General features: G+C 34.8%; 1 long non-coding RNA gene across 1 annotated transcript in view; it reads right to left on the reverse strand.

Moving 5' to 3' along the window:
- The window catches only part of LOC141485045 (uncharacterized), a 50,586-nt gene extending 49,585 nt beyond the window's left edge, over window positions 1–1,001 (reverse strand). Inside the window, exons 1-2 of the long non-coding RNA XR_012466982.1 lie at window positions 799–1,001; window positions 662–738 (exon numbers count right to left, since the gene is read on the reverse strand). This is a non-coding gene — a long non-coding RNA (uncharacterized lncRNA). The remainder of the gene's footprint in view (window positions 1–661; window positions 739–798) is intronic.
- Between the last annotated feature and the right edge of the window lie 13,038 nt (window positions 1,002–14,039).

Below are 14,039 nucleotides of genomic sequence, written 5' to 3' on the forward strand. Positions count from 1 at the left end.
AAACCTCTTCTCTTCATTTTATATATCGGAATTCAGTCTTCCTCTTCAAACTATTTTTGTAGGCAATTATTCCAAACTCCTTTTCATGCCACAACTATATTTTTTCCAACCATTTAAATTGACGGCCATCGGTGTCCTTGGTCCTTGATATCAAACCGCCCTTCAAATGGGAAAGAAATTCAAAAAATCTGTAGATTTCATTTTAACGACTTGATTTTTTTTGCTACTTTCATTCAAATCTGTACAAGTATGTATACAATTTTTGCTATATTGATACTACTACTACCAAGATTAAAGTGATAACCATATACAATTATTATAGAAGTAACTGTCATCATTCAAAGTCATAGCCAATTAGAAAAAGAGTACTGTGCGCTCTCGTCTTTAATATTTATTAGGAAAAAACATCCACGGCTATACATATGGGTACATACGATTTTTATTATAGTTAACTTGCCTAAAATTAGTAATTTTCATTTCATCTGGATCTACAGTTCAGGCGCTTTACTTGTAGAATATTTTTTATCAACTTTAGTAAACGAACAATATTGGAAAACCGTAGAATGGACCCCTAATTATTATTTTTAATATATTTTGCTCAACTAAAATTGGTACTTTTATTTCCAACTGCCAAATAAAATTTGTGATTCAATTTACTCACCAATTATTTCCTTCTTCCTCCGGAAATTTTCCAATTTCTGATTGATGGAAAATGTTTAGTTCTTTCAACCTGAACTCCTTAAAAATATTCTTTTTTCAATAACATTTCATATAGACATAAAAAAGTACCAAACTTACGCGATGGTCCTAATATTTTCTGATAAGTCAAAACAGTTCGAAAATAATTTTCACATAAAATACGCGAGCTACATTGTTCTGTTGTGTGCGGTTCAAACACTTTATTTTGTCAGTAAACACAATTTAAATCATCTGTACATATGTATCTAAATAATTAATTGTAAATGTTTTTTGAGTCAAATATTTTTATTTAACTTTCAATATTTCATATCTAGCTAACCGAACAATGCATTTCACCTCTGGAGTTAATATTTACTCACGTGAATAGATACTCACGAATAAATGTTGAACAGAATTATTCGGAAGTGATAACATTCGTCAATTTAATTTATTACAATGGAGATGGAGATCTTTCGACGGAAATTTTTGTTTTTTCAACCAGAATTATACTTACAAATCATAAATACAATGTGTTTTTTATTGAATTCATTTATAAACGTGTATTATAGCGTCCATTATACAGTACATTCCAGTTAAAACGAGCCAAACTGTATAGGTCAGTTAATATTGAGACTATAGAAAATAGTGAACCATGTCATCTTTGGTTTTCAGCAGGATACAATTCTACTGAGTGATTATTTTGCTAGTATCTTTTTGGCAACACTGTTTTTAACAGAACACGCGTGATAAGTATCTTGTATCATTGTCAAACTTGTTCAGTTTGGTCTATAATTTAACCATGAATCCACTTACAGGTGCTACAGATGCAAGTACTAACTACAAAATAACAATAAATCCAGTTCGCATTTATGACGATGTAGCTCTGTAGTTGTTCGTAAAATAATTTTTTGCTGCGAACTGGTTTATTTTGGGCAAAAAACCCTAGAGACATTTTTTGTTTATAATGAGACAAGCTATCGAAAATAAATTTTTGAATGGTAAACAAATAATAAGACAAACAGTTACAATGGAAATAAATTTTAGGGGTTGCGTTTTCTACCCCTTACAACCAAATTAGTGGCTAAGTGTCTTTTTGGTAGTACAAAACGTCAGGTTAATTTCTATATTATAACTTTTTCAGTGCTTGTGAAAAAATTGTTATACACATTTTATGAACCCCTTTAAGGGGCTGTATCTTAACAGGGGATGCTCCAATGGAGTTTCTTTATATGAGGAATCACCTCCTCAAATGATTTACACTTATTCAGTTACACCTTGTATAACTTTTCATTGGTGGGGGAAGCGGCTATAGATTTTCAAATATGTAAAAAAATACTGTTGCATGGACATACTCGAGCGCGTCAGATATTGATATTATCAATGTCCTACCTATTTTTAATAATGTTCGTATGTTAATCTGATCGTTTGCATGATGCGGGTAGTTGTACGTAAGGGTTGAAGGTGAAAAGAAAAAAAAATTAATCGAGCGCGTCAGATTTTCTAACGAAGTCGTAAGTGCAACAAAAAAAGCTCTCATTCAATAATCTGACGATTTCGATCTGACGCAGACTCGCGGCCATTATTAAAATGTGCAAAAAAATTCGCCATTTTGAAATACTCTAGCGCGTCAGATTTGAATATATATGGTTCATCTTTATATTCTAGACGTGCTGTCTCATAATCTGAAGATTATCTAAAGGGATTGTATGTTTTTTAAGTAGACTACTTGTATTTATAAGAAAATAATTTTTTTTAAATGCTCAAAAAATTTTGATTTTTTATAATCAATTGATCAATTAATCATCACCTCCATTACGAACGAGTCACTGTGATCAGGTGTGATGGCGTCATGACAACAGAATTCAGAGTGGGGACGGAGTGAGAGAGTAATAGATAGATAAGAAGTGGAAGAGGAATAGAAATTTGGAGAGGGAAATATAGGTATCATACAGCTTCACGCATTAAACTTTATCGACTAATTTTTGTTATTTCGGCTTGCGGAAATCGTCAGATTATATATTTTTCGTTATCCTTGAATTAATTCCTTCAAAATGAAAAAAAAAATAGCTACGCTCGAGAATGTCGAAATGACGTTATTTTGTTACAACTTTGCTGGCCTCCCCTTTCTTTACGTCACTTTCAAATTGTCAGATTACTGGAATATACACTTTTCAGCATGTAATTAACTCACCCTACCTCAATCATCTGATGCGCTCGAGAATTTCTGATGATCATTTTTTTTTACTTATCTGATCCTTTATCCTTCACGGGCGGCCTTATATATGGGGCTCATATTTGGTGGAGGTACTTAACCGGGTACAAGGTATCCCCCTGTATATTAATCTGCCGCGCTTTAGTAAATCCCGAAATCCCAGTTTGGGCTCCCTTATTATAAGAACAAATTCCACCCAAATAAAATTAGATTAGTTCATGAATTGAACGAAGATGATTTCGATAGATGTATCAAGTTTTGTGAAAGTCTCACTAAACGGATCACCTCGTATCAGAATTTCTTGTATAAAATTCATTTTTCGGATGAATGCACGTTTAGTTTGAATGGAGAGGTGAATTGGTAAAATTGTCGATATTGTAGTTCATATCCAACGACCTCAAAAATTAAATGTTTGGGCAGGAATACTAGTGATAAATATTTGGATATGTTGAAGAATCGAATGATGCCGTGCATCAATAGGGCAACTGAGGAAGATATAAATTTATTCGAAAACAAAATAGTTTTTCGGCAAGATGGTGCACCTCCTCATCAGGCAGCTCCAGTGCGACAATTTTTGAATGATCATTTTCCTGGTTGCTGGATTGGCAGAAGAGGTCCTACAGAATGGCCACCAAGGTTTTTGGATCTCACTACCGTAGATTTTTTTCTATGGGGTCATTTGAAGTGTAAAGTGTATGAGATAGAATCAACAACATGTTGATGTTTTGACATATTTTACAAAACAAATCACCACCAGGATGCCTGAATCTAATATGAGATTTAATTTCGCACTTACTCTGTACTTTTTCATTACAAATCTCACAGGTGTATTCTGAATGATAGTTGACTAAATGTTTGGTTAAACTTTGTCTATCTTTGAATATTCTAGAACACGTTTTACAACGTGTAAGGAGATCTTTTAGCATCTTTGGTCTACAGTTCTTTTTGTGTTTCTTGAGTAATACTTCTTTATGAAAAGCTTTGGAACATTTTGGACACTTATAATCGCCCTCATTTACTGGAGGTGTATAATTTGTTATGGGTGATCATGAGATGAATCAATTTCTTTCGGAGCCAAGAGTGGTTCTTCATTTATTTGGAAAAGTTCTTGTTTGATAATCAGCGCATCCTCTGCATCTGACTGTCGGTTATGGAAATTGTAATCCTGATCACTTATAGTACTATTCTGTTCTTGAGCTACAATATGGTCAAGAGTCTGAATATCACATTCAGATAACTGGGGTAAGAACTCTTTTTCAACAGATTGAGCATCGGAACTTTTCTGTTCAGATGTTTTATAACAAAGCAGGCATGTTATACAGGGTGTTTCAGAATTCGACGGACAAACTTATACCACGTCATTCCTCTTGCAAAATGATGAAAAATGAGGTAGGACATGTGTGTCCGGAAATGAGCCGTTTCAGAAATACAGGGCGTTGAAGTTGCAAAATAAAAAGACCCTTTTTGTCGTAGCTCCCGGACTAAAAGGAATAAATTAATGAAACTCAGCAAATCGATTACGAGCTAGAATGTGCTTCCTCCAGTGGTATGTTTGCTTCAGTATCAGTAGCCAGTGGCGTTCCAGCGGGGTAATAGCTTATATTTCCCCCCTTATTTTTTACGCCACTGACTTTATATCCACAACCGTCTTTTTTTGAATTCCTTGATCAATTTTACGTAAAAACCAAATTAACATTCACTATGAAAAAACCAGTAGTTTTCGAGAAAAATTAAGTTGAACTGATACGTGCATTCTTATATGGGAATAATCGATTAAAATAATCGAAATTCCAAAACCAAAATTATTTGAACTCTTTTATGATTTTACCATTAATTTAGCGCTCGCAAGTGATGGTAATTATTGTGGGTTTTCTATCATCGTACCAATTTTTGTTATGTTTAGCATATTGTAATGACAAATCATAACTCTTGAGGCTTATTTTCGTGCTTGTCAATATAGATTTCATTGTTGAAATGTTTTCATTGTTCTCAGATCTTCGAGTGACTTTGTGATCTGAAAAAAAGTGACCCCAAATAAAATTTGCGATCATTCGGAATCTCGACTGAGTTAGGCTCCAATAATCCCAAAATAACACCATTATTCTGGATTTTGGGAAAATTATTTTTTGTTCACAATTATCCTGTCTTTCCCATTCGTGAAATCACACTTCTCTTTGTAGAATCGTAAATATCTTGAAGAATATTCATTAATAAGAAAATGAAAAACATTCTCAAAGTATACAGTGTTTTCAAATTTTCACAGATGAAGCCGAAAAACAAAATTTTACCAGTAGACTCTAATTATACGCTTGAAAAAAAGAAATGTATTTGGAAGAAGTCAATTTATTTGAATAACCATCTGATAAGATCTTCGCTAACTCTAGTCAGTAAATGAAGTTTTTTAAATAAATGAAGAAATGGAAGTTGTCTATTTACAGCTAATTACATAACTCTTAGTTAGATGTCGGTACTCATAATTCATCTTTGAGTAGAAATATCATGTTCAAAATATACCTTCTCTACACATATTTTAGATAATGTGATAAGAAACAATACTGTTGAAATTCTAGAACAGTGAGTCATAAACACGAATTTCTTTTTGAAATTTACATTGAAAATTCAAATGTGCTTTTGAATAATAATGAGAACATCTGATGAATAATCAATAGGGTAATTGTTCGAAATTTTTTCCGTCAACACTTATACACGATCTGCAACGGCGCAACATAGAAAATCGCACTTTTTCAAATGATTCTAAATTTTCGGCAATCGTTATCGATGCAGCTTGAATGCGGGCGACTAATTCTTCTTGGCTTTTTGGTTCTGTTTCATAAACCAGAGACTTCAAATGACCCCAAAGAAAATAGTCAACAGGATTCAAATCTGGTGATCTGGCAGGCCATTTGTGGGGTCCACCTCGACCAATCCAATTGTCACCGAATTTCCGATTTAGATACTCTCTAGCAGCTAACGAAAAATGAACAGAAGCACCGTCGTGCTGAAACCACATTCCATTCCGGATATTCAGACGAACATCTTCTAACAATTCAGGCAATACTTCTCCCAAGAAAGTGCTATAATTGTCCCCATTCAAATTATCTGGTAAAAGATAAGGACCAACTAAACGGTTTTCTACTATTCCTGCCCAAACATTCAATGAAAATTTTGTTTGATGGCCATGAGGATGAATAGCAAAAGGATTTTCCTCGGCCCAAATATGGCTATTGCGAGAATTGAAAATACCTTCCCTTGTGAATTTTGCCTCATCAGTGTATAACACTTGCTTGATAAATTCCGGATTATTTCTCCACATACTTAAAAACCATCGAGAAAATTCAATTCGATCTGGATAGTCCTCTGGTTTCAGTGCCTGAACTTTTCTCAGTCGATATGGGTATAACTGCTGTTCATGCAAAGTCCTCCAAACAGATGATGAAGACACATGCAGCACTCTAGCTATAGATCTACTACTTTCAGACGGATGTTCAGCAGCATAGTTCAATATCTCCTCTTCTGTGATATAATTTCTTACAGTTCTCTGTATACCTGCATTCCTTCTGGTAATTAAAAAAATTCCTATTTCTTCCAGGAAAATTTTCACGATACATTCTTTGTGCCAACCTTCCATTTCGTCCCGATTTTCCATAAATAAGGTGCATGTCCGCTAACTCTTCGAATGTAAAATTCATTTTTATTATACGAAATACACAATCAAATACTTTCTGACAGCTACGTTAACTTGGAAGTGTCATACGAATCTCATTTCATTTCCACAGCCCCCTAACAAATTTATTGTTGTCAGTGAATAAAGTAATCCTCATTGCTTAGGTGGATCAAAGATTGTTATAAGTCACGTGAATGTATTCTGTAACTATTCAACCAGTGGCTGAAGAACTCGAGAATATCGGTACAGTTATCTAACAAAACTATAATATATATGCCCAGGAAACATTGTAGATGGCTAAGGTTGAAACAAGTAATGGTATTTTGGTTAATCGATAAAACTTGGATTTTTACCCAGTGAGAGAAGATAATTCGATAAAACATTCTGAGTTCAGTTTTGCCAACTATTCGTAATTGTCTTTGAAAATCGTTTGGATGGAACATTTTATTAAAAAATAAATCTCGAGGTAAAGCCATTCAGTAGGTCTGCGGGCTCACAACATATCTGCAAAAAAAGTTGGTAAAATGGTTGAAAATCCGCAATATGTTGCCGAAGTGAATAATTTTTCAAGCACACAATGAATGGTAGAATGATGAAAGAGTTCAAATAATTTCGGTTTTGGAATTTCGATTATTTTACTCGATTATTAATATTCCCATATGAGAATGCACCTATCAGTTCAACTCAATTTTTCTCGAAAACTACTGGTTTTTTCATAGTGAATGTTCATTTGGTTTTTACGTAAAATTGATCAAGGAATTCAAAAAAAAGACGGTTGTGGATATAAAGTCAGTGGCGTAAAAAATAAGGGGGGAAATATAAGCTATTACCCCGCTGGAACGCCACTGGCTACTGATACTGAAGCAAACATACCACTGGAGGAAGCACATTCTAGCTCGTAATCGATTTGCTGAGTTTCATTAATTTATTCCTTTTAGTCCGGGAGCTACGACGAAAAGGGTCTTTTTATTTTGCAACTTCAACGCCCTGTATTTCTGAAACGGCTCATTTCCGGACACACATGTCCTACCTCATTTTTCATCATTTTGCAAGAGGAATGACGTGGTATAAGTTTGTCCGTCGAATTCTGAAACACCCTGTATTAGGATGTCCTTTATGAACCCTATTCACATGTTTCCATAGATGTGAGTTGCGCCCATAAAACTTATTACATAAATCACAGTGAAATATGGAATGAATATTTCTTCTGTGAGTACTGAAATCTTTGAAGGTCACTAGCGCCACATTCATTACAACTGAAGATTTGAGAGAGAATATCATGAGGCATTACAGATAAATAACTCCCGAGATTCTCAACCATGTGAGGGCGGCAATGGGAGCTCGTTTGTACCATTGTATGGAAGTTGGTGGAAACGTTTTTGAACTTTTACTATAGAAAATGGTTTTCTTCCCATTGTCCAGTCATCGGATTTTGATTCAAGAATTAGATTCATTGCTTCTATATTTGTTTCTAGAACGAATATGTGGCCTCCTGTGTAATTGTTGACCGGTTTTTTTATTTCTCCTGCAAATCATTGTTTCAAAAGTTATTCAGGGTGGCTCGTTTTCAACTCATATAATTTGTAGCTCCTGAACCATAAGCTTCAGACGATATGTTCTATACTTTGTTGAGATCTGCTCATCATGGAGCATCTGATGATGCAAAACAATATAGGGTGATCCATTTAAAAAAATTGGAATATGTCAAAATGTGTCACCCTGTATACTATTGTTGACGTGTTTTTTTATTTTCTCTGAAAATCATTGTACCAAAAGCTATTCAGGGTAGCTCGTTTTGAATGTAATGCACTATATATTGTTCCTGAACGAACTGTGAAGGTATAAAATCTATAATATCGGACCAGGTGACAAAATGCGTCGAAAAGAAACTTGGGAACAGAGAACCTTAGCTGCAGTTGATGCAATACAGAGACAGAGACAGTTCATCATGTCTTATTCTAATGTAAGGTACTAGAAAGTGGAGGAACAATTTATGAGCAACCTAAATTACGTTCTCTCTGGTTGAGGAAGCTATTGAAGGTCAAAACAAGACTCACAATTTCTATGGATGCGTCTAATAATTTGTTGAATGTCAAATTAGATACCAATATGTCTTGGCTTGATCATAAATCTGACAAAACATATTCAGAAACTTTGAACACATCTCCATCTATAAAGTTATACACAGGTCAGCAACTTATATTGCTATATACCTTCTTTGGTACGGAACACCACCCAGAAACAAAGTTTGACATTAAATAAAAAAGCGTCCTGCGAATTTACTAGAATTTGTCGAAGAATTGCTTCAACTCTGAGCATAACTTGAGGATTTCAGATACTATCAATTGAAATTTTTTCCATCTGATTAGAGACTCAAACATCAAAAGCAATCTTGACAGCCTGGAACTTCGAAGGAAAGTTTGGGGATATATCTCTTTTTTATAGAAGCGTCCGATTGACTTAGGCTTCTTGAATTCACCAGAGCGATATATGTCAGAATAATGCAACAAAATTAAGTTTTTTTCTCGGTGAGAGTATCATTTAACCCTTTGAAATGGCTCAATACAATTCCTGCACGAACGCCACTGAAAACAATGGAAAATTATGTTGATGCACAGACAATGATAGATTCATATGAAGTTTTTTCTGAAAATAACTTTCCTAATCAGGAAAATGATGTTGAGAAATACCCTGTATTTTAGACTATTTTAGTAAAAACTCATTCCATACTACAATTGGTTACACAGGAATTCTAGTTATGACGTTTCAAATTATGACACCCGGAGAAACTCTCGGAAATACTAACAACATTCATTTCTTCGAGAAAATATAACTTTATGATACCGCCAAAGGAGAATTTTTCAAATGCCCATTCGATTATTATTTCGAAGATGGTGAAACGCAAATAAGACGGCTATTACAGTTCAAACAGAGTTAAATCAACAAACATAAAAATTCACAGTTGAGTTGTTCAAGGCGGAAGAAACGTTAATGAGTGTTTCGTGTAATGAAAAACCTGTTGTCATCTTTTCTGATTTGATATTTATCGTTGATAAATAAAACCAAATTTGGATATATTGAAGATGAAAGTAATACAATTCATGAAATTATGAAACAACACAAATAAATTGGCGCTCCGGGGCGACTTCATTGATTTCTTTGGCGAATTTGCTTTTTCAGTTGCAGGAAAACCCGGAAAAATCTGCAGTACCACATCATCTGAAGATCTGCCAATGTCCTCTCTTTCAAAAAATAAAATGTAGGTTGTCTCCAGAGGCTCCAATAAATTCAAGACATCGCCAGAGCTCTAAGTGACACGACTATCGTCAAACCAATCCATTTCGTCTTTGACCAATGCGTATTAATGACCAGATTCAACGCCAGAACCAAAGTGAATAATGACTGGTTGAAGATTATAATAGTGGTCTACTAGATTGAAGTGTTTTTCTATTTCGAACCTTCATAAGAGTTTGGTGCTTCCGTCAGAGGTTGAGTCATGTTTGAAGATCATCAGTGTTATTATTGACTGGTGACTCAGCTATACTTGTTTTCTTATAATAGTCAGTTAGTTTGGCACGTGTTTTGCAATATAGTTGATCATCACCCGTTAAAAGTTACATTTTCAGGTGATTTAACAATAAGCTTCGCACGGATTGGTTTATCAGTCATAGTAGGAAACGCTAGTTGAAGTTCCAGAAAATCACATACATTTTTGCTTCCTCTTGAACATTTACTACAAAGTAAAATAAGTGAGGATTTTTCATCAACTCTGCGTTTCCTGATAGATATTTCTAAGATGACCATGCTTACTCATCTTGTCCTTCAAAGACAGTTGAGTCCAACAATGCATTCGTGGTTCAGCCTAACACCACTGATGAGACAAAAAACGATTTCTCATTTAGCGTTTATAGTTGTGAACATACTTCTGTGTAAATAAATTTTATGCATATACTCTGCTATTTTTGGTAAGGTAAGAAAGTAAGGCCTCGTTAGTCCTCGTCTTTGTTAGTCAAAAGGTAAGACCTGGTTAACGTGATAACAAATTTTAACAGAAACAGAAAATCAGAAACAGTGTCAGTTGTCATATACGCAGATGATATTTATATTGTCCGTGTTCATGTTTTATTTGCTGTTTGAACGTCCATATAAATGAGGATTTTCTTTCGAACACATGTATTTTTTTCAAAGTTTGCTACTCTGCGCTAGCACGAGTGGCTGGCAAAACTTTAGGATGCAGATCCAAACCACGACGGCCTTCAACCCGAACGAAGATCGTAACACTGAAAATCTTCAGCTTTTGTCCAGAGCAAGATTCTGACCTTTTATTTATCAACAATAGGAAACTGATCGTATTTTCATTTCGGATTTGCAAAATGAATATTTCATTTCAAAAAGGAGTCTAAGAAAATCCCTAGATACTTCACATATGTTGTGAGTTCTACATCGAGACTATCCAAACTTATTGTTCTGTAAATGGGTAAATATGATTTATAAGATGGAAACGGTGATAAATTTGTTCTCTCCACATTCACAGTCAATAAATTTACTCCAAAACCATGTTATTTTTTGCAGATCTTGCTGTTCAATTTTCACAACTTCACCCCATGAATCTGCTGCATATTAAATCACCGAGCGTGTCACCAGTAAATGAAACAATACGTCCTTGACGACTCAATTTTTAGAGAAGAATTCAAATGTACCTTCGAACTCACAACTCTATTTTCATTTACTTGTTGTTTTTTACCTGTTAGATAGTTTCTGAACAAATCCAACAACACTCTTCTCGATGTTCCAGTTTTTCTAACAAGCTCGTGACTAACCTGTCGAAAGCTTTGCCACGCAGATCTATGATTGCTCGCTGACCTGTATGCAATCAAAATATGAGTAACTCAACCTTAACTATTTTTAAAGTTGAAATTTTTTCACATAGACCTAACATGTAACTTAAAAATCTGTATAATTGTTTCAATGTTCGTCGTCGCGGATTATCATAATAGCATGTTGTCTCATTTTTGGATGAGGAATTCAAAAATATAAAACACCGAATCCACGTACTCCCAAAACGCCCTGTAAAATGAGGATATCAAGGCGGCATATGGAAAAGTCGTGTGCGGCTATATTTGATCGGCCAAAGCGATGTCATGAATCACGCGGCCATCTTTCCACCTCGGTCACGTGATTCTTGTCCATGGCATGTCTGATATAAAATCAATCTTGAGTGTTGAATTTTTAATGACATATACGTGCTTGCCGAGAATTACCTTATGGGTCATGCACTTTGAAATTGTGCCATTAAGGAAAAATATCAGTTTAGCTTGTAAATCATTATGAACTTATTCGACGGGGTGTGATGAAAGAAATCTTGTTACGGTAGTGCTAGTTCATTCGAACACTGCATCCTCCACTTTCTCTTGAAAAACTAATGGCAATTATGGTCACGAAATTACCTCTTTTCAAGTCAAGAGAAATGTATAACTGTGTTTTTATAGAGTCTTCCAAAGTTTGAACAATTGATGACGGCTGTCTCGTTGAAGCTACATCTGTCAAATTGGTTGTAATTTATTCAGTCTGTTTTGCCAAATCATCATCATCATCAATATGTCGCAGTCGATTTCGCGTCGATCACAAAAACTTGGCCTTTCTCAGGCCACAACTTGGCAAAGAATGTATCTTGACTTGGTCCTGCACCCGTACAAAATTCAACTGACCCAGGAACTGAAGGTGAACGACCATAGAAAACGACGTGAATTCGCTGAATGGACTCTGGAGCAGTTGGCAAGTGACCCTAATTTTCATCGAAAAGTCATCTTCATCGATGAGGTCCATTTCTGGTTGAATTGGTACCTGAACGACCAAAATTGTCTACTTTAGGACGATACCAATCCACATGAGATCCAAGAGTGTGCAATATATCCAGAAATCACTGTTTGGTGTGGATTTTGAGCTGGTAGCGTCATCTATACATATTTCTTTGAGAATGACGGTGACTAGGCCATCACTGTCAGCGGTGAGCACTATAGATCGAGGATTACCAACTTATTTTGGCCTGAATTGGATGATTTGGACACCAACGACATGGTGTCCAATAGAACGGCCCTACGTGCCACATTGGATATTCTGCACGAGCGATTTGAGGGCATGGTCATCTTTTGTTGCGTTTTTCAAGTCGCAGATGTATAAAAATGAATCATACACAGTGGTCCTGAAAGCCAACATAACCCATGCTATCGGTCAAACTCAGCCTGATCACTTACTTAAAAAATGGATTATCGTGAGAAATATTCAAGATATTTTTCAATTGGATGTTATTAGATCCCATATCTGAGATAATTACTTCCTTTAAATTTTTACCAGGACCGGTAGTATCATAAAAGTAGTAAGCTAATGGTTGCTTTCAATTTGCAAATATATCTCTTACCAATAAAGTGGTTGATACTTTTGCCGGCTTCTTTTTTTTTGCCAGTATCTTCGAAACCAATGATATAATCGAAATGACTGTAAAATAAATTGTCTTTTATATTCATTTCGTCAAAACAATTTTAGCATTTTGAAAACCATATCATTTTCCAAGCCACAGGATATTTTTAGTCCACTAAATTACCACTAATCAACCAATGGATCTCTATGGGTAAAAATGAGCAACACCATTTCATCATCAGTATTTCATCACCAATAACTAGAAGTGTACCTCAAGAAAACGGTTCTGGCTCCTATTCTTTCTCTTTGGCGTATCACTAACATTCTCAACATTACGAATTGTACTGGGTTTGTAACAACATTTTCTGATAACATAGCTATCAATTTTGTCGGAAAAACATGGAATGAACATCTGGCCAAAACCGGAACGAAAATTTATCTTTTAATGTCAATGTGGAAGAAACTAAATATATAACGTTTGCATCAACGAAAATAGGTCAGCCAAATGAACATACTTACTCCCTGAGTACATAAAGCATTCTGCCCAAATATTCCTCAGTGTAAATGCCTCACTATCGATAAAACCGATAACATAAAATATTTAGGTGTAATTGTAGATAAGTGTCTTGGATGGAATGATTTTATTGAACATTCAGTGGTTAGACAAACTCACACACACAAAGTTTTTCAACTTAGGAACATACTAGATAAAATAAATATACTTGGCTGAATCTATTGTCACCAGAGAATTTTATATCTTTCAGTATACTTACTTCGACAATTACATATGTTCAACATCCGCATAACTTAACCCTATGTACTAGTCAAATTGCCAAATTACGTAACTGTAGAAAAGAAAATTATATTCACAACAATAAATATTAGAACTATTACATTGTTAATATAATATTGTCCAACTTATGAGTATTACTGGAGTTTTTTTTCCCAACACCAAATCGTTATTTTTAACAACTCGACACATGTTTCGATCACCAAGTGATCATCTTCAAGAGGAAGATTGAACTGGAAACTTTCCTAAGCTAACGCTATTTATGCTATACAGGTATA

Source organism: Leptinotarsa decemlineata, unplaced genomic scaffold, assembly GCF_025532065.1.
Source record: "Leptinotarsa decemlineata unplaced genomic scaffold, Ldec_3_MD MMD2_tig00026307_RagTag_RagTag, whole genome shotgun sequence".
Lineage (NCBI taxonomy): Eukaryota > Metazoa > Arthropoda > Insecta > Coleoptera > Chrysomelidae > Leptinotarsa > Leptinotarsa decemlineata.